This window comes from Littorina saxatilis, linkage group LG16 (assembly GCF_037325665.1).
Source record: "Littorina saxatilis isolate snail1 linkage group LG16, US_GU_Lsax_2.0, whole genome shotgun sequence".
Taxonomy (NCBI): Eukaryota; Metazoa; Mollusca; class Gastropoda; order Littorinimorpha; family Littorinidae; genus Littorina; species Littorina saxatilis.
The window spans coordinates 1467238-1489484 of record NC_090260.1 but is presented as its reverse complement, the minus strand read 5'-3'; the positions used below and the strand labels follow the sequence as shown (position 1 = coordinate 1489484).

Below are 22247 nucleotides of genomic sequence, written 5' to 3'. Positions count from 1 at the left end.
CGAACTTTATATGATTCACAGAACATAACATACAAATACACATACACTCACAGCAATTCTTCACTCATCCTTCAACATAACGACCCAGGCGGCACTAGATGAGTAAAATTACCACCATAGCCGTAGACGTCTGTTGAGTTGCTCATAAGTGTAGACTCGAAGATATCCTCCGTTCATAGTCTTTTCCGTTTCCTTGCGTCTGCTTCCCTGAGCTCTCGCGAAAATGGCGTCGCATCAAAGATTGTCAGGAATCCTCCGCTCCTTCTGTTTCGGGTCCTGCGTCTGCTTCCTGAACGAAGCTCTCGCGAAGATATTTCTCGTCTTCCGCCAGCATCCGCTCCGGATAGACAGGCTCCTTTAAGGAATAAGGGAGTCAATTAATATTCTAAATATTTATGTGGTACACGTAGTAATTCACTCATCATTAACCCTGGGTCGTAATTATACTTCACATTCAACCGCACACACTCGTCCGAACTAATTATCTACAAGTTATACAACCCTTTAAAGTATCCATAATAACAACCAATACAATGAATACATATTACATAAATGAACACTATTACAGTGCTTATATTCACCATCATAATAAAAGAAATACTGCTATGCTAAACCAGTCTTGAAAAATAGTTTACCTGCGCATTGGAGCGACAGAGCCTTCCGTCTTGCCTCTAAGATGTTAGTTTGGCAAGTGCTGTAACAACTTGTTTAACTGGCGACACAGTCGCAGCTCACCCTATACATTTGAACATTCAGGTTTTCCACCTGTTGCACGTGAGTGGGTGAAGACTCAGCTCTACATGTAACGGTACAGGCCCCATACTCATGGTCCAACAGGCATGCGAATCAATAATAATGTTTTTCATGATACGAGTCTTCTTCTGTCAATTAATGCATACTAATAACAGCATCATTTCATCATTAATTAAGTACTCATATTACATACATGTTCATACATAAAACCCATAAATGTCATGTCTGACAGTGTGATTGACCCGACTATTGCAGATGACGTAATCGCGTATTGGCCGTACACCCTGCTTCAGGTGTGGTGTCAACACAGACAACGCACATAATGGAGAAGAAAATAGAAGTAACAAAACGGCAATCTGGGAATGGACTTCAACAATAAATCTACCCTGAGGTCACGAGGACAGTGTAGCAAGACTTGACGAAACGTGGGAATGTCACACAGCAGAGAGTAGCCCGACATCATGGGGTAACACAGCTGTGCTACTGAAAGGTGAGTGTCGTTCTTGTACAAGTCAAGTCAATATTTATTATTTTTTAAACCTAGGGTTACATGAATTCTAAGGAAAAAATTGCAATAAACACGACACAAAAGATATGTAATAATGAGACACAGCATTTCAAATTAACCGGAAATAAATCAAGCTTAATTCACAACTAACTATACAGGCACACGAGGTTTGCTCCGTTTCATGTTGTCTGATGTAAACGGACCGAGGGCGTGCAGCTACTGGTTTTCTCTTTTCCCATTTCTTTCTTATTCTCATTTTTACAATTAGTCAAGTTGTGACTAAATGTTTTAACGTAGATTGGCAAATCGAGATGAGGGTCGTGGTGTATGTGTGTCTGTGTGTGTGCGTGTAGAGCGGCGACTCAGAGAAGATTACTATGTCAATCTGTTTGCTGAAAATGGTCACGGTTGTGGAGTAAATGACACATCTACTCCTGCATTCGGCTTTAATGGTGCACGCTCATCTGAAAGATCTGCAGTTAACGTATGCACCTAGTTTTCCATGCTGGGTTGTATATTACCCGCTATTACGAGCTAGTCGTGTGACAGAGAGTTTTCTTGCACACGAGACTGTAGATGTTTCACGACGGCTTTAGCCGGAGTGAAACAGCAGCAGTTGAGTGTGCAAGAAAACTCTCTGTCACACGACTAGCTCGTAATGGCGATTATGTCTCACAGCTTCAACAGAGGAGAGAACAAACACATGTTGCGTACTCACGCTTGATAAACCTAAACACAGGAGCAGCCATTGTGGAGAGATCTACTTTTTGACGAAAGTGACCGAACAACTATAAATGACGTCTCGGTATATGTGAATGACGTCACAGTCATCGTCACAGTCCGTATCATTTGAAGCATTGCAATCTTCATGACGTCTTTCTGTGTCTGCATCCGCGAAATGTTTGTTCTTTCCGGGATCTTTGTCATCTATGTTCATTACTCCCCAGCCAGCACCCCGATATCGGTCCGATATCGGACCGATATCGGATACGATATCGGGTCGATATCGGATTCCGATATCGGACCGATATCGGATTGCAAATCGGGTCGATATCGGACCGATATCGGATTACGACATCGGACCGATATCGGTCCGATATTGACCCGATATCGACCCGATATAGAGAATCGGTATCGGCCTCATATCAGATCCCGATATCGGCGCGATATCAAATCCCAATGTCAGATTGCAAATTGGGTTGATACCGGGTCGATATCGGATTACGACATTGGTCCGATATTGGTCCGATATCGGTCCGATATCGGTACGATATAGAGAATCGATATCGGCTTAATATCGGATCCCGATATCAGATCCCAATATCAGATTGCAAATCGAGTCGATATCGGACCGATATTGGATTACGACATCGGACCAATATCGGTCCGATATCGGTCCGATATCGACCCGATATAGAGAATCGGTATCGGCCTCATATCAGATCCCGATATCGGCGCGATATCAAATCCCGATGTCAGATTGCAAATTGGGTTGATACCGGGTCGATATCGGATTACGACATTGGTCCGATATCGGTCCGATATTGGTCCAATATCGGTACGATATAGAGAATCGATATCGGCTTAATATGCTTTTGTTTTGTGTTTTTACAAAAGATGCATGGCATAATGGTATTGCCAATTTACTTCAGCTGTATATTATCGTTGTCCGCTTAATGTATACATATTATCTGCCTGATTTCTTACCTGATTTTGTTATACCTATTTTTCTTTTTGTTTGCATGTATGGAAGTGTATATTGCCAATTTAATTTGGTCGTATAGTATTGTTGTATTTGTCCGCTCAATTTATATACATATATTAACTGTCTGATTTGTTACCTTTTTTTTTTGTTAAAGTTATATCTTTGTTTCAAAGCCCTCTGGGCCCAAAACAATAAAATACTTGACTTGACTTGACTTGACTTGACGATATCAGATCCCGATATCAGATTGCAAATCAGGTCGATATCGGATCCCGATATCGGACCGATATCGATCCCGATATCGGACCGATATCGGATTGCAAATCGGGACGATATCGGGTCGATATCGGATTCCGACATTGGACTAATATTGGTCCGATATCGGTACGATATAGAGAATTGATATCGGCCTAACATCGGGAACCAATAATGGACCGATATCGGGAACCGATAAGGGTGGTGCCCTTCTATGGTGCCCTGGTGGTGCCCTTCCGTCAATTCCTTTAAGTTTCAGCTTTGCAACCATACTTCCCCCGGAACCTGAAAACTTTGGTTTCCTGGAAGCTGCCCGCAGAGTCGATGATTAGCAAAACCAGCGAATAGTTGGCATTAATTATCTGATCATCTTTGAACCTCTGACTTTACTTCTTGACTAATGAAAACATGCTTCATGCTTGGCAATTGCTTTCGCACTTGTTCGTCTTTGACCTGCACTAAAACTTGCTGTAATCCGTAAATATTAGATTTCTGGCCCAAGAACAGAAGAAAATTTAAAAGGAGACAGAAATGATAAGATGAAGTAGTTGATAAACATTGTCACACAAGTACAAATGAAAGTGAGTCAAAGGCAGAATGAGAATAATTTAATAACCAACTGTATCATTGAAAACACATAAGTTACCAATGCAACATAAACAAATTACAACTATCAATTAAAATTCAACAGTTAATACAATTAATAACTGACCTTGTGATAAGATAACTCATCCACTGAAATGTCATCCACTCTGCTGCCAAAGGACGGGCTTGAACCCATGACTCACAGCACTGCAGAGCAGACCACTAACCAATGGGTCCCCACCGAATAATTATGGAGTGTCACGATTCATGTGACCCATCAAAGTCAAAGTATTTAATTCCATAAGGCAATAGCCCCCTTGGAATAGGGAAATAACAATAACTTCACAAAACGCAAGAATCAAATGAACACAAAGGAGACGAGAAAATCGTCGCAAACGGATAACCAGTTATGAAATCAATTATAACTAAATAAGTCTTTCGATTTGCAACAAACAACGGACTGGTCACGCAACGGTTCTGTCCAGTCATGATAATCAAAACAAATGATTGTTACGCTCCAATTCTTCACAAGGGTGGAGAACGGGAAATGTTCAGACCATCTCTTTTATCCTCACGGTGCTTTCCTCGCTCATCCTCTGTAACATATCAGCTAGGTTAGACCATTGATGTTCTTTGTCTCCGTCATATCTGGCATCGTCTGTCATCTTCCGCCTATCAGCGTCACTCGCAACAACATCACTCCGCACCATACAGCCTGAATCTGACACTGTCAGCTGCGATTGAAAGTTGGAGACACACAACGTAGCACCACCGACGCACTTTTTCATGGCCGCCTTTGTCGAACTTCAAAAACGCAGTATCGCCATTGTTCAGTCGCCACAACAGTCGGTATTGAACGATGTCAGCCCATTCTCCGACATAATTGCACATAGCATTTGTTCCAAAACAGTAGGCCTAGGGAATCCTTGCAGAGGCATTATATCATATATATGTAGAGGCATTATATCATATGTAGAGGCAAAATAACACAAAATGAAGAGAGAGTGAATCCGAGAGGCGTGTTCCTTGCTGGCTGTCAGCACGTTAGCACTAATTTTATTTACCATCTTCATCTTAGTCCTCGTCCTCGTTTTCTGTGTTGATCTTCGACATCCTCCCACCATGTAGACGATCCGACAATCCTGTCAACCACTTCGCAAGCACCTGTTCGAATTGCTTGTTGTCGGTTTGAATATGGCGCTTCCTCACGGCCAGCTGCAGTAAAAAGATTAACCGTTATGAGTATGACGCAACAAGATGATGATCATATAAAATGTTGACATTGTATGAACATGTTTGTGCTTTCATAAGGAGACATGCTGTCAGCAAAACCTCCCTCACGTTTCATTTGTTCTTCACCATTTCTTCCATCACTGGCAGATTTATTTGTCTACATTCAATGTGTGTGTGTGTGTGTGTGTGTGTGTGTGTGTGTGTGTGTGTGTGTGTGTGTGTAGACAGGTATTTTTTATAAATCTGAAAGAATAAAAACTGTTTATTATGCACAACAGAACCATAAAAGGATTCTTAGTTAAAATCACCATTTTATTTTTACAACAACAATAAAGAAAATCAGCAACCACCTAAACACACACAGTGACACAAACACACACAGTGACACACACACACACCTAAGAAACAAACACACTTTTTAGTCTCATATATTCCAAGAGAAAAAAATACATCAAGTCTCAATAATTAGCAAAACTATCTTCCAACGAATCCAAGTTCCATAGGCATAGGCGATACTCACTCAACGTTTTACGTGATGCATGATGATCGACTGTTTGGAACACTCTTGAAACCAGTCCAGTTCTGTCTTCCTCCTTCTGTCTTAGTATTGGACTGTCCGGTCAGGATCGTTTCTGATGTTGTATAACATAGTGCTCTAGCAACTGCCAGTTTTCAATCTTCCCAACGCATTTCGCCATTTGTTTACCCAGTAACTGCCGGACAAGTAATTCTGAGTGACCTCCCGTCGGGCCGCCAAGGGACAGTACTCTCGGACTTTTCTCTGTCGAATCGAACTCAAGAAAGTTTCTACTGTATTTTTACCGTTCACTCCTGCAACTTCAAAGCCAGTGTGTCTGCTGATATAAGATAACATGCTGCACTTCAGCATATATCAGGACTACACAATACAGATCTTATGACGCTGAGCGAATGGCAAATGGAACTTTCAGGTAATGTTACTTCACTGTGTGACTTGTGTTGTAAATTCATAATCATATTCATACATAAGTTCAGAATCCGTTGGCATTGTGATTGTTGACTTATTTTTGATAAGAGTCACCAATATCAAAGCAATATCATGCATAACGATTGGAAAGGTGAATTTATCTCTCTTTCCTGCCTTCTGTCTTTCTAGTTTCTTGCTCTGTCTGTCTTTCTCAGTTTCAGTCTCTCTGTCTGTTTCTCTCTCCCTGTCTGTCTATCTGTCTGTCTGTCTCTCTCTCTCTCTCTCTCTCTCTCTCTCTCTCTCTCTCTCTCTCTCTCTCTCTCTCTCTCTCTCTCTCTCTCACTGATATTTTATTTCTCTCTGTCAATCTGATAATTGCCACACATTTTCACACATTTGTTCAATCTCACAGCTTCTGGTCTAATCCATTACTGTACAGTAACATTTCAGGGGTGGGCACAATATCTTTGCTTGTAGCAAAAGTAATATTGTTTGTAGCAGAACTTGGCGCGAAGCGCCAAGTCGACGGCGCGAAGCGCCTAGTTTGCTAGGGGGGTCCGGGGGCATGCCCCCCCGGAAAATTTTTGAAAAAAAGGAAGCAAATGGTACAATCTGGTGCATTCTGAGGGTGATAATTGCCAGTTTCTGGCAGCAGATTTTGTCACTGATTTTTGTGGAAAATCGCCTGTTTGCCCCTTAACATACACTTAACATACCAGTCAATACACTTGGGCATACACCTGTTGGTACCCACTGTTGTAGATCGAAAGGCCTCAGCCGATTTACTGTTCAAACACCTGAACGCTAACCAAAACACTAAAACAGCAAAAACATCTCATCTGGGATAACCTTAATTTTAAGATCCATGTATTAAGGCTATATTTTCTAAGGACCATGGGCATTTATCTTTTAGTTTTACAATGTCAGATTGAAGTACAACGGCTAACAACACATTATGAAAGCCGTACCTTTTGAAAAATGAACGAATGTCCAGCGTTTTCCTTGCGCTTCGGGCGCTTTCTTCGTTTTCCCTCGCTTCCATCTTTGAAAAAGACGCGATACGACTTTTCCAGACTTCAGAACAGAAGAGTGCCAAAGAGTGCTCGATATGGTCAGGCTACACACCACCGATTGATCAGCCTTGGAATCAGCTAAAATAGATCTGGGGAAAAAAACACATAGCAAATTTAAAAAGAGCACTCTGTCGCAACTTGTCGCAATTTCGCCTATCGCAAAATCGGCTTCCCTTGTCGCAAAAAAATGCGACAATGCGACAGGTGCCCACCCCTGCATTTATAAGAGATCTCAAGAGAGTTATTTTCGAAAATCGTCTTTTCAAAGACACTTAAAACAAGTTTTGATTGACCACTGTTCTCTACTGTAATGCAACTCACACATCAATGCTTTCATTGCAGGGTGGGAGGAATTACCATGAGGATACCAGAAAGCATTCACAGGGATGTAAACTACAAGTTACAACCCTGACAAGTGACATTCTGGCTTTTGAGGCCAAGTAAGTGTGTGTATGTGTGTGTGTGTGAGTGTGTGTGTGTGTGTGTGTATGTGTGTGTGTGTGTGTGTGTGTGTAGGTGGTTTTACCGACAAATGGGGACGATTGTCACTGGAGAGCAGTCAAATGGGGACGCTTCCGACAAACGGGGACGTCCCCATTTGTCGGCCCGTGCGACCCCATTTGACTGGATTTGAGCAGATTGAGCGACCCCATTTGACTGCTTCCTAGCATCCCTGTGGACAAACGGACTGGATTTTCACACAGATTCATACACATATTTTAGCTCTGCACTTTGTGGTCTGCTCAACTAAACCATGTGATTTTTATCATGTGACTTCAAATGACTTTACAGTAACTGCTTTCATCAGAATTCAGTTTCTATTCAAATGTAGTCAAACTAAAACATTTATTTGAATTAAAAAAAACAAAAGTTATTGCATTTAATATATTTTATTAAGAGTATTTTGAAAGAGTTCTGATTATTTGATCACGGGTTTTTTTTGTATTAAAACAAAAACAAACACAGAAACATATACATTCCTGTAAAAAAAAAAAAATGATTACAACTATTTTGTTATGAGATTTATTTTAGGTTAATTCGAAGTGTTGTGTCTCATTATTACATCTTTTTTGTCGTGTTTATTGCAATTTTTATTTATTTTATTCATGTAACCCTAGAGGTTTTTTGAAATAAATATTGATTTGACTTGACTTATTGCGAAGTATGAACCGCGTAGGGGGAGCAAAGGAGGGAGGGAGAGAGAGAGGTACGGAGGAAGGGAGGGAGAGAGAAAGGTACGGAGGAAGGGAGGGAGAGAGAGAGGTACGGATGAAGGGAGGGAGAGAGAGAGGTACGGATGAAGGGAGGGAGAGAGAGAGGTACGGAGAAAGAGAGTGAGAGAGTGAGAGAGAGATAGAGGGAGCAAAGGAGGGAGGGAGAGAGAGAGGTATGGCGGAAGGGAGACACAGAGAGGGGGCAAAGAAGGGAGGGAGAGAGAGAGGTACGGAGGAAGGGAGAGAGAGAGAGGGAGCAAAGGAGGGAGGGATATAGAGAGGTATGGAGGAAGGGAGAGAGAGGCAGCAAAGGAGGGAGGGAGAGAGAGAGGTACGGAGGGAGGGAGAGAGAGAGGGAGCAAAGGAGAGACAGATAGAGAGAGAGGTAAGGAGGGAGGGAGAGAGAGATGGAGCAAAGAAGGGAGGGAGAGAGAGAGTTACGGAGGGAGGAAGAGAGAGAGAGGCAGCAAAGGAGGGAGGGAGAGAGAGAGGTAAGGAGGGAGGGAGAGAGAGAGGGAGCAAAGGAGGGAGGAAGAGAGAGAGGTACGGAGGGAGGGAGAGAGAGAGAGAGAGGGAGCAAAGGAGGGAGGGAGAGATAGGTAAGGAGGGGGGGGAGAGAGAGAGGGAGCAAAAGAGGGAGGGAGAGAGAGAGGTACGGAGGAAGGGAGAAAGAGAGAGGGAGCAAAAGAGGGAGGGAGAGAGAGAGAGGAACGGAGGAAGGGGGAGAGAGAGAGGGAGCAAAAGAGGGAGGGAGAGAGAGAGAGAGGTACGAAGGAAGGGAGAAAGAGAGAGGGAGCAAAGGAGGGAGGGAGAGAGAGAGGTAAGGAGGGAGAGAGACAGGGAGCAAAGGAGGAAGGGAGAGAGAGAGGTACGGAGGAAGGGAGGGAGAGAGAGAGAGGGAGCACAGGAGGGAGTGAGAGAGAGAGGTAGGGAGGGAGAGAGAGAGACAGAGGGAGCAAAGGAGGGAGGGAGAGAGAAAGGTAAGGAGGGTGAGAGAAAGAGAGGGAGCAAAGGAGGGAGGGAGAGAGAGAGATACGGACGGAGGGAGAAATCGAGAGGAAGCAAAGGAGGGAGGGAGAGAGAGAGAGGGGTAAGGAGGGAGAGAGAGAGGGAGCAAAGGAGGGAGGGAGAGAGAGAGAGAGGTACGTAGGAAGGGAGGGAGAGAGAAAGGTACGGAGGAAGGGAGGGAGAGAGAGAGGTAGAGAGTAAGGGAGGGAGAGAGAGAGGTAAGGATGAAGGGAGGGAGAGAGAGGGGTACGGAGAAAGAGAGTGAGAGAGAGATAGAGGGAGCAAAGGAGGGAGGGAGAGAGAGGTATGGAGGAAGTGAGAGAGAGAGAGAGGGGGCAAAGATGGAGGGAGAGAGAGAGGTACGGAGGAAGGGAGAGAGAGAGAGGGAGCAAAGGAGGGAGGGAGATAGAGAGGTATGGAGGAAAGGAGAGAGAGGGAGCAAAGGAGGGAGGGAGAGAGAGGGAGCACAGGAGGGAGGGAAAGAGATAGGTATGGACGAAGGGAGAGAGAGAAGGAGCAAAGGAGGGAGGGAGGGAGAGGGGTACGGAGGAAGGGAGAGAGAGAGGGAGCAAAGGAGAGAGGGAGAGAAAGGTACGGAGGAAGGAAGAGAGAGAGAGAGGGAGCAAAGGAGGGAGTGAGAGAGAGAGATACGGAGGAAGGGAGGGAGAGAGAGAGGTACGGAGGAAGGGAGGGAGAGAGAGAGGTACGGAGAAAGGGAGGGAGAGAGAGAGAGGGAGCAAAGGAGGGAGGGAGGGAGAGAGGTACGGAGGAAGGGAGGGAGAGAGAGGGAGCAAAAGAGGGAGGGAGTGGAAGAGGTACGGAGGAAGGGAGGGAGAGAGAGGTACGGAGAAAGGGAGGGAGAGGGGTACGGAGAAAGAGAGTGAGAGAGAGATAGAGGGAGCAAAGGAGGGAGGGAGAGAGAGGTATGGAGAAAGGGAGGGAGAGAGGTACGGAGGAAGGGAGGGAGAGAGAGAGGGAGCAAAGGAAGGAGGGAAAGAGAGAGGTACGGAGGAAGGGAGGGAGAGAGAGAGGTACGAAGGAAGGGAGGGAGAGAGACAGGTACGGAGGAAGGAAAGGAGAGAAAGAGGTACGCAGAAACGGAGGGAGAGAGAGAGAGGGAGCAAAGGAGGGAGGGAGAGAGAGGGAGCAAAGGAGGGAGGGAGAAAGAAAGGTACGGAGGAAAGGAGGGAGAGAGAGGGAGCAAAGGAGGGAGGGAGAGAGAGAGGTATGGAGGAAGGGAGAGAGAGAGAGAGGGAGCAAAGGAGGGAGGGAGAGAGAGAGGTACGGAGGAATGGAGAGAGAGAGGGAGCAAAGGAGGGAGGGAGAGAAAGGGGTATGGAGGAAGGGAGAGAGAGAGAGGAAGCAAAGGAGGGAGGGAGAGAGAGAGGTACGGAGGAAGAGAGAGAGAGAGAGGGAGCAAAGGAGAGAGGGAGAGAAAGGTACGGAGGAAGGAAGAGAGAGAGAGGGAGCAAAGGAGGGAGGGAGAGAGAGGTATGGAGGAAGGGAGAGAGAGAGAGAGGGAGCAAAGGAGGGAGGGAGAGAGAGAGATACGGAGGAAGGGAGGGAGAGAGAGAGGCATGGAGGAAGGGAGGGAGAGAGAGAGGTACGGATAAAGGGAGGGAGAGAGAGAGGGGGAGCAGAGGAGGGAGGGAGAGAGAGAGGTACGGAGGAAGGGAGGGACAGAGAGGGAGCAAAGGAGGGAGGGAGAGAAAGGTATGGAGGAAGGGAGAGAGAGAGAGGTATGGAGGAAGGGAGGGAGAGAGAGAGAGGTATGGAGGAAGGGAGAGAGAGGGAGCAAAGGAAGGGGGGAGAGAGAGAGGTACGGAGGAAGGGAGAGAGAGAAAGGGAGCAAAGGAGGGAGGGAGAGAGAGGGAGCACAGGAAGGAGGGAGAGAGAGGGGTATGGAGGAAGGGAGAGAGAGTCAGAGAGAGAGAGAAAAGGAGGGAGGGAGAGAGAGAGGTACGGTGGAAGGGAGAGAGAGAGAGAGGAAGCAAAGGAGGGAGGGAGAGAGAGAGGTATGGCGGAAGGGAGAGAGAGAGAGTGAGCAAAGGAGGGAGGGAGAGAGAGGGGGCAAAGGAGGGAGGGAGAGAGAGAGGTACGGAGGAAGAGAGGGAGAGATAGAGGTATGGAGGAAGGGATGGAGATAGAGAGGTACGGAGGAAGGGAGGGAGAGAGAGAGGTACTGAGAAAGAGAGGGAGAGAGAGAGAGGGAGCAAAGGAGGAAGGGGGAGAGAGGGAGCAAAGGAGGAAGAGAGAGAGGTATGGAGGAAAGGAGAGAGAGAGGGAGCAAATGAAGGAGGGAGGGAGAGGGAGCAAAGGAGGGAGGGAGAGAGAGAGGTACGGAGGAAGGGAGAGAGAGAGGGAGCACATAAGGGAGGGAGAGAGAGAGGTACGGAGAGAGGGATGGAGAGAGAGAGAGAGGGAGCAAAGGAGGGAGGGGGAGAGAGAGAGGTACGGAGGAAGGGAGGGAGAGAGAGGGAGCACATAAGGGAGGGAGAGAGAGAGACGGAGAGAGGGAGAGAGAGAGACAGACAGACAGACAGACAGACAGACAGACAGACAGACAGACAGCCAGACAGTTTTCACGCAAAAATGTTGTAAGGGTTGTGGCGTGGTGGAAAGGCGTTTGCCTCCGAAGCCGGTTTTTCTTCACTACGCAGAAGACAGAAACTGCAGAGCCGCTCTTCACTAAACTTTAAGTCTCTGTCTGACTGTTTGTAAACCAAATGTGGCTCTGATTGTATAACTTTTAACATCATTGGGATGAAATAAACACTCGATTTTATCGTCCCATCCCCCCAGATTACGTATGTGGACCCCACTTATACCAAGGTGATACAAAGTACTCAATTTTATCCAATCTTAACAGATATTTTTAAATATCTTATCACCCCCACTCCCGTCATCCTTCTGTTTTTAACCAGCTCCCGATTTTTTTTTAAAAAATTTAAATTTTTTTTTTTAACTATCGTATAAACCAATAATAGGCAATTTAGACCTTAATTTAAGCCCCTTAATTTTCGTTCGTTCGGTGTTTTTTTTTCCTATAACCCAGATCATGTTCTTAAAAGGCTAACAATACATGCCTATAGGACATGAATATATTTTGTCTGGTCGTAAGGAGTTTGAGATGAAAAGTGTTGTTTGACGCCAGCGCGGTAAAACTAGTATAGACATGTCCCTGAGTGTTACGATGACATCAGAGTTTAAACTGTTCTTTTTCTAAATTATTGTGGTTATCATTCTTAATTAGCGAGCCAATCCATCAGAGAAAAATGAAAAAAAAGAAGTCATTTTCTCATGTCTCAAGGGAAAACCAGTGCATTGCCTGTCTAAAATCACCTCCCGTTTGAGGAATTTTGCAGCCAGCGCAGTTACTTACAAGATATATTAACGTCCTACAGGCATAGATTGTTGGCCTCGGACAGGACTGGGGTAATATGATAAAAAAAAAATAGAGGAGGAAAAGAAAAGGGCAAGATCAAGCAAGCCCGACCGTGATAGGACCCAGGACCCACTCTCCATGAGTACGGGAGGGGGGGGGGGGGGGGCGCAATAAGAGATATATGTTAAGGTCCTTGTAAGAGGAGTATTAATAATATTTCCTTTATATACGTTGACTTCCTAAGGGAAGGACCATTAAAAACATGGACTTTAATTCAATTATAGTTTCGTTAAAAAATGATAAAACTCGGGACCACCTGTTAAAAGGTTAAAAGTGACAACATTGTAAGAAAAAATATAAAGAACATGCGCAAACACGTAATACTGACCTATAGGGAAGTAAAATTGAGAGAAAACAGCTATCCTCTCGTTAATGTAATCATGTTTTAATGTAGAGACCAACAAGTCGCGTAAGGCGAAAATACAATATTTAGTCAAGTAGCTGTCGAACTCACAGAATGAAACTAAACGCAACGCAACGCAGCAAGACCGTATACTCGTAGCATCGTCACTCCACCGCCCGTGACAAAGGCAGTGCACGTGGAATTGACAAGAAGAGCGGGGTATTCGTGGCGCTGAGAAGGATAGCACGCTTTTCTGTACCTCTCTTTGTTTTAACTTTCTGAGCGTGTTTTTAATCCAAACATATCATATCTATATATTTTTGGAATCAGGAACCGACAAGGAATAAGATGAAAGTGTTTTTAAATTGATTTCGAAAAAAAAAATTGATAATAATTTTTATATATTTAATTTTCAGAGCTTGTTTTTAATCCGAATATAACATATTTATATGTTTTTGGAATCAGCAAATGATGGAGAATAAGATAAACGTAAATTTGGATCGTTTTATAAATTTTTATTTTTTTTTACAATTTTCAGATTTTTAATGACCAAAGTCATTAATTAATTTTTAAGCCACCAAGCTGAAATGCAATACCGAACCCCGGGCTTCGTCGAAGAGTACTTGACCAAAATTTCAACCAATTTGGTTGAAAAATGAGGGCGTGACAGTGCCGCCTCAACTTTCACGAAAAGCCGGATATGACGTCATCAAAGACATTTATCAAAAAAATGAAAAAAACGTTCGGGGATTTCATACCCAGGAACTCTCATGTCAAATTTCATAAAGATCGGTCCAGTAGTTTAGTCTGAATCGCTCTACACACACACACACACACACACACGCACGCACGCACACACATACGCACATACACCACGACCCTCGTTTCGATTCCCCCTCGATGTTAAAATATTTAGTCAAAACTTGACTAAATATAAAAAGCAATGTACTCACGTTAAAATGACGAACACGGAACGAATAACAGCGACGCTTCGACCTAAGGGTCTTCTTCAGGCACAAAAACACAAAAATACACACACAAAAAAGAAGAAAGACGATAGAACAAATGAAGAGAAGAATAACTGACAAAACAACTGCACTGCACAAACCAACAAATGACAAAGACAGTCTTTGTCATTTGTTGGTTTGTGCAGTGCAGTTGTTTTGTCAGTTATTCTTCTCTTCATTTGTTCTATCGTCTTTCTTCTTCTTTTTTGTGTGTGTATTTTTGTGTTTTTGTGCCTGAAGAAGACCCTTAGGTCGAAACGTCGCTGTTATTCGTTCCGTGTTCGTCATTTTAACGTGAGTACATTGCTTTTTGGTCTCTTTATTGTTCCCTCTCACGTGCAGTCGCCATTGTTTAATACATGTTTTAATGTGTTTTGTATAATCCGGAAGCATGAGTTTAAAACCTATATATATATTGAGGGAAAAGTCTGGGTTGTGGCACTCGATCACTAGGTGGGGCACTGCCCTTCGTTCCCTGTTACCCGAGTCCCAATCCTCGTGGTAAGGCGTCCGCCCCGTGATCGGGAGGTCGTGGGTTCGAACCCCGGCCGGGTCATACCTAAGACTTTAAAATTGGCAATCTAGTGGCTGCTCCGCCTGGCGTCTGGCATTATGGGGTTAGTGCTAGGACTGGTTGGTCAGGTGTCAGAATAATGTGACTGGGTGAGACATGAAGCCTGTGCTGCGACTTCTGTCTTGTGTGTGGCGCACGTTATATGTCAAAAGCAGCACCGCCCTGATATGGCCCTTCGTGGTCGGCTGGGCGTTAAGCAAACAAACAAACAAACCCGAGTGCCAACAACAATAGGATGAGCATCAGAAGTGAAAATAAAGAGGGAATTTTTTTCTCTGCGCGCGCGCCAGCAAGCAGGATGTCTCAGAACTGAAGCGGTAATAGTATGATCTAATTACAGGCGATGGGTTTATGGGTCACGTGATTATATATATGAAGTCTTCTATCGCGCGCGTATCTCCAGACTCGGACTCAAGGCGCAGGGATCTATTTATGCCGTGTGAGATGGAATTTTTTACACAATACATCATGCATTCACATCGACCAGCAGATCGCAGCCATTTCGGCGCATATCCTACTTTTCACGGCCTATTATTCCAAGTCACACGGGTATTTTGGTGGACATTGTTTTATCTATGCCTATACAATTTTGCCAGGAAAGACCCTTTTGTCAATCGTGGGATCTTTAACGTGCACACCCCAATGTAGTGTACACGAAGGGACCTCGGTTTTTCGTCTCATCCGAAAGACTAGCACTTGAACCCACCACCTAGGTTAGGAAAGGGGGGAGAAAATTGCTAACGCACTGACCCAGGGTCGAACTCGCAACCTCTCGCTTCCGAGCGCAAGTGCGTTACCACTCGGCCACCCAGTCCACGTGATGTGGGGGCGGAGCCAAACATTGGTTGATACTTACTGTGTTGACATTAGTTCATTGGCCCCGCCCCAACATCATATCACTTACTAATCCATGGGCTATCATTGGTTCATGTTTTTGGCGCTAAACTATCTGACAGGTAAAGAACTATTTTGATGTGACACGTTATTACTTGGTGCAAATACGCGCAGTGTTTAAAACCACTTGGCGGACAGAACTGTTCTCACAATTCGACACTTACTACATCCATAATAACCACACCGTTGATCAATCGCTGAGAAATGGCACAAATGACAGTTGGGGAAAACATTCAGAAGTTGGAATGATCTTACCGAACGGCTGGCAGACTTTTCCAGAAAGAACGATTTGGTGTACGTGGTCAAATACAGTCGTGCTGTTCAACTTGCGAACAAGAATTCAAAACAGCCTTTTCCAGACGAACTGAAGTATGCATACGCAAAACTTGTGTGCAAGTACTCAGGAAAAGGACGACTCACAGGCCGAGGTGCGAAGAGGAGCAATGGGTAAGCGGATTAATATTTAGTTGCTATACTTCTTATGCGTCCTTGTCACAGATAGTAACTCGTATGAATGTTTAATTTTAATATTATTTTTTTTTTATTTTTTTTTTTTAGGTTTACAATGTTTCAACATTCATTCCAGTATCGACTGACATTTTAACGAGTGCGGAAAGTCTGTCTGTCTGTCTGTCTGTCTGTCTGTCTGTCTGTCTGTCTGTCTGTCTGTCTGTCTGTCTGTCTGTCTGTCTCTCTCTCTCTCTCTCTCTCTCTCTCTCTCTCTCTCTCTCTCTCTCTCTCTCTCTCTCTCTGCGCGCACTTCTTCTTCTTCTTCTTTGTCGGACAGATTTTTCACACAAATGACCAGGAAACCAGATTACGTAAGCCGTGTCAGCTGTACCCTTTGTAAAAGTCAGCGTAGCTCGAGAACGGCATTGAAGTATTTTCGGTGTTCTTTACCTTGCCCAGGAAGCAGCGCACACTCGAGTCAAGGACGTCGTAAAATGGCCCTCGGTCAAGTTTTCACCGAGAACCATTTTATGATGTCCTTAACAATTATGTGTTAGTCGGCTTAGAATATGCGCGCAGGTTTCAAAGTTTTGATCCATTCGATTATCTCAACAGACATCCTTTGATTGTAAAGTTGAATGCGGGCACATGATTGTTGAAAATACTTAACTTGAAAGTTTCCCGCTGTGGTAGATTTTTATGGTGGTTGTCACACAGGCAGCGACGGCTTTTCTGGTCGGACCCAGTTGTGCGTTACCTCGCTTTTGCCTTTAATGACTGACTGACTGGCTGACTTTGGGGATTAACGTCCTCTTAGGTAACTAGGATCTATTTGGGAACATTTACTGTGATACTGTAAGAGGAGCAAGAAAAGAAAAGAAAAAAGATTTTTTTAAAAAATAGGGGATGAGGGGGGGGGGGGTAGATGGGGGGAGGGATGAGACTATGGAACTAGTTTTTAGAAGTTATGCAATAAAACATTTAAACATTGTAGGCTCAGACCACTTCGCCGTATTTAATCTTAGACACCGTACGTTATTAGACGCGAAAGTGCAATACTTAATGATCCGCTCAAAGCACTGTTGAAGCAACAATTTGTCTTTTGGTCGCAGATAAGGACATACGCTATCAAAACATGTGAATATACGTCTCAAGCATGACTAAACGCCCCGAAGGGCTCCGTCTAGTAACTCTATTTTTGATATCGTTTTTTAAATGTCAGCAATTTGCAATGAGGTCACCCATCATAAAATAAGGTTATTAATTATTTCCATACGCCATCTAAGTGAAACGGAGGCATTTTGTATCGCTGATTTTATTTACAAACTGCTCTTGCAGCGGATTTGATCGGAACTAAATAAGTAAAGTGAAAATAGGTAAATAAATATATAGATGGATAAATCAGAAAACAAGATTGCAAAACATAAACACGTTCATAAAACATGTTAGTTTCCACTATTGCCGTAAACAAGTTCTCTGCAAAAACATTGAAAGTCAAATACTGTTTTCGCCTCTGTTTCTTGTTGTTGTTGATTTTTTACATTAATTTTAGTCAAGTCTTGTAGATTTTATCTTTGAAATATTTGCTTTGTGTTTCGTAACAGAATTAACTATGGTATTGTGTTGCTTAGTACTTGATGCATGAATTGGCGTCTCGCAGAATTAAACGCCGCTGAGGAAGGCCTGGCAACAGGTCGAAAAGTTGGGCTGCCACTTGAAATTCTTTGTTAGGCTTTTCTTTTCCTTGATTTTGTTGACATCTCTCTCTCTCTCTTTCTCTGTGTATGTGTGTGTGTCTCTCTCTCTCTCTCTCTCTCTCTCTCTCTCTCTTTCTCTCTCTCTCTTTCTCTCTCTCTTTCTCTCTCTCTCCCCCTCTCTCTCTCCCTTTCTCTCTCTCTCTCCCCCTCTCTCCCCCTCTCTCTCTGTCTTTCTCTCTCTCTCTTTTCTCTCTCTCTCTTTTATCTCTCTCTCTTTCTCTCTCTCTCTCTCTCTCTTTCCCTGCCTCACAAACACAAATACACACGCACTAACACACACAAAGCAGCAGGCTGGGATGCGGCAAATTGGGTAAGGCAGACTGGGATACGGCAAGTTGGGAGAGGCAGGATGGGATGCCGCCAACGCATCTAGCAGTGCAAATTCTACAGGGGGGGGGGGGGGGGGGGGGCGTTCTTTTAAATCAAGTTTTGCCCAGTTTTGATTTTGCCGGTTTTGGTAATCCTACATTCCTCCGTGCGACAGCGGACTAAATGCGCATTTAAAACTATTTAGATGTTTTGCTTAAATTTTGACTTGGAGCGAAATAAATTAAAACATCTTGTTCGTTGTGCTTTTGTTTTAAATTAAAGAGTATTCCATTTCTAAATTAAATATCACTTGCCTGTTAGCTCTTTATTGTTGTTGCAATAGTTGTATATACTTGGAAGAAAAAAAAGGCATACAACGAGACAGTTATGGTAGCCAAAGAAGCAAATATGAATAAGAGACCTTCCTCCGTTTTTACGTTTTACTGACAGATGACTCAATTCGTCATCAATGACTTGTTATTGGCGCCACAAAGCCAAGAACTCACCCTTTTTCCTCCGGCGAGTATGACTCCAGGGCGTAACTCCACACACTCAGATTTGTTCAAGTGGTCTGTATTCCCAATGGGTAGGGAGGGGGGGGGGCATGAAACCTGCTTAAGTGTGCCAGGTAACGTGTCACTATTTCAAGAAAACAAAACACCACAAAAGCTTCTTGTGTGATTAAAGAATTACTCAAGCGAGCGATAAGTGTGTGATCACATCCGTTCTGTACCCCAGGACAGCTTTAGAGAACGCGTCATACTCATTCAGCTATTTCCTTGTTCATGATCGAAAAGAATGGAAAGCTCCAAAACAAAAACAATCTTTGGAACTTTAAGCAAAGGGTTCTCTGAAGTTTCAACAATCATTTCAAGATATTGCCTTGACCGGGGAAAGATAACATAGATGGGTAAAAGCCGGCAAATATTTCATGAACTGATACACGTAAAATTGACGGGTGTAAGCCAGCAAATATTGTATGGACTATAAAAGCCTAAAACGGAAGAACAGTGTTCTTGTTACGGCGATGACCTTAAAGGTTATCTCACAGAATGTTGTTTGAAACCCAACAGAAACAAATAAAAACAAAAACAAAAAGGTCAGACATTTAACGTAAGAGTTTAGAATAGGATGCTTCGAAAAACTTATTGAATTAGTTATACATGTATACATCTGTTGAAGGCTTCTCGGTACCTAAATATAAAAGAAGGCGAACATTCAAAGAACTATTGAGGTAGGGGTCCAAATCAAAAGTAACGAAATTGCCCTACTTTTGTTCTTAACCAATATACATTCAACATTTAATATACATGCCAAGCGTTTCAAGGGTGCTGCCAATTGTTTCTTTCAGCATTTGTTGAACATTTATTAACACTGTTTCTACAAGTAGACCCAAATTGATTTAGTCTTAAATTCCAACACAACGGGTTTTTTCTATACTCCATTTTACGTTTGACAAGAAACCTGATTTAGACCACCCAGATACGGTATTTGCAAAATATTTATCTCTTTTATATCATTTTTCAAAATTGTTGTTTATGAAATCGAAAATCACATCGAAAAATGTCACTATTCGATGTTCCCTCACTAATCTGGGTGTGAAGGGTTTTCTTGAAGCAGACACCGGGGCTTGCTAAACGATTGCCGCTTAAGCGGAGGGGAGTCAAGCGTGATTAAGTGCCTGGCCTGCCAATTGACACCTACCGGCGAAAACACACAATAGGCCACAAGGAAGTTTTCTTTTGTCGGAGAACAAGGAAGAGGCATGCTGGCTGTCTCTGGATCATAATTATGTAGACTATCTTTGAATATGTCCGAGTTTGTTTATGTTTGAGAAGGAGTACGCACAAGACAGACAGACAAGCAAATAACATATAGACACTAAACAATCTAAGTTGTAAATGGATTTATGCTGATCTGTATGTGAGCAGCACACGTCTTCAGATGTCTATAAAAAGATGTATGAGCAACTGCAGAACTAAAACATGCAGAATATTATGAAGCATCGATTGGAGATAACTATTGCGAGCATGACCAAAATGTGAAATCATGTTTTTGACAGTTTTGAACTGCCAAAATGAAGTGAGGAAATGGAGTTTATCTTTTAAGCATTGCAAGGGGTTCTAGAACTGTCCGAGGGGGTATTGGGAGATAAGTGTTACCATACATGGTGTACCTCAATCAACATTAGACATTCAGTGACTTTAAAACAGCCCTTACAGGCATGATCAGCGCGTTTTCCATGGATGATTGCGTTCATGTCTTTGATGAATTTGTCTCAACATTGCGCGTGTGTAACTTCACAACGAAGGGGTTAATTTGTCCCAGTACTTTAAGTTTAAGAAATAATTGTTATGGTCATATTTGTTGTGCAAAAACTTCAGTTCGACCATTTTACACAGTTTTGAATGTTTATTTATTTATTTATTTATTTATTTATTAAGGAGATTTCTATAGCGCATAACGAAAAGCACTATGCGCTTTACAATATCACTAAGTATAAGCACACGCAAACATACTCTGATTAAATAGAACTTAGTTTAGCAAGACATACTAAGAACACTAAACATTTGAGTTCATACAAAAATTGAGAACTAAATTAAATACTGGACAAGCGATTTAAATAAGCTTAAGGCCTACACCAAGTGCAATGGGCTAATTCAAATACAAAAGTTTAGTTAACTATAAAAGGCAGTGCATAAAACTCCATAATCCTAAGAGGGTCAAACAAATAAGAAACATAAGACTAGATAGTGTCTGTAAAAGAAGCCGACATTTACCCTTTTCTCCAACATTTGTTCCAAAACACACCTCCGAATGATTGTCGATGACTCGAAAGCTTTCCTATCTTGTGATTGCCTTGAGCCTAGCTACAACTGCTTTGTGTTTAATAACTATCATCATGTATTGAACCCCGTGCTCTTTCTTCGGCGGAGGTGGGAGGGGGGGGGGGGGGTTAGATATTTTGCTGGTAGTATTTTTTTCGACCGAGTTATCTATATTCGTTGGGCAGTTTTCTTTGTCGGACAGATTTTTCACACAAATGACCAGGAAACCAGATTACGTAAGCCGTGTCAGTTGTACCCTTTGTAAAAGTCAACGTAGCTCGAGAACGGCATTGAAGTATTGGTGTTCTTTACCTTGCCCAAGAAGCAGCGCATATGAGAATACGTCACACACTCGAGTCAAGGACGTCGTAAAATGGCCCTCGGTCAAGTTTTCACCGAGAACCATTTTATGATGTCCTTAACAATTATGTGTTAGTCGGCTTAGAATATGCGCGCAGGTTTCAAAGTTTTGATCCATTCGATTATCTCAACAGACATCCTTTGATTGTAAAGTTGAATGCGGGCACAGTCATGATGGTTGAAAATACTTAACTTGAAAGTTTCCCGCTGTTGCAGATTTTTATGGTGGTTGTCACACAGGCAGCGACGGCTTTTCTGGTCGGACCCAGTTGTGCGTTACCTCGCTTTTGCCTTTAATGACTGACTGACTGGCTGACTTTGGGGATTAACGTCCTCTGAGGTAACTAGGATCTATTTGGGAACGTTTACCGTGATACTGTAAGAGGAGCAAGAAAAGAAAAGAAAAAAGATTTAAAACAAAATAGGGGATGAGGGGGGGGGGGTAGATGGGGGGAGGGATGAGACCATGGAACTAGTTTTTAGAAGTTATGCAATCAAACATTTCAATCAATCAATGAGTCTTATATCGCGCATATTCCGTGGGTACAGTTCTAGGCGCTCTGCAGTGATGCCGTGTGAGATGAAATTTTATACGGCCAGTAGATTGCAGCCATTTCGGCGCATATTTACCTTTCACGGCCTATTATTCCAAGTCACACGGGTATAGGTAGACAATTATTAACTGTGCCTAAGCAATGTTGCCAGGAAAGACCCTTTTGTCAATCGTGGGATCTTTAACGTGCACAACCAATGTAGTGTACACATTTAAACATTGTAGGCTCAGACCACTTCGCCGTATTTAATTTTAGACACCGTACGTTATTAGACGCGAAAGTGCAAGACTTAATGATCCGCTCAAAGCACTGTTGAAGCAACAATTTGTCTTTTGGTCGCAGATAAGGACATACTCTATCAAAACATGTGAATATATGTCTCAAGCATGACTAAACGCCCCGAAGGGCTCCGTCTAGTAACTCTATTTTTGATATCGTTTTTTAAA

The 22247-nt window shown here is 43.3% G+C and overlaps 1 long non-coding RNA gene across 1 annotated transcript; it reads right to left on the bottom strand.

Annotated features, from left to right (window-relative positions):
• Positions 1–3645: 3645 nt before the first annotated feature.
• LOC138950172 (uncharacterized) lies at positions 3646–6171 on the bottom strand. The gene is made up of 2 exons (XR_011450537.1): positions 5560–6171; positions 3646–5021 (listed from the first exon to the last, which is right to left on the bottom strand). It is a non-coding gene; the product is annotated as an uncharacterized lncRNA (long non-coding RNA).
• Positions 6172–22247: the final 16076 nt, after the last annotated feature.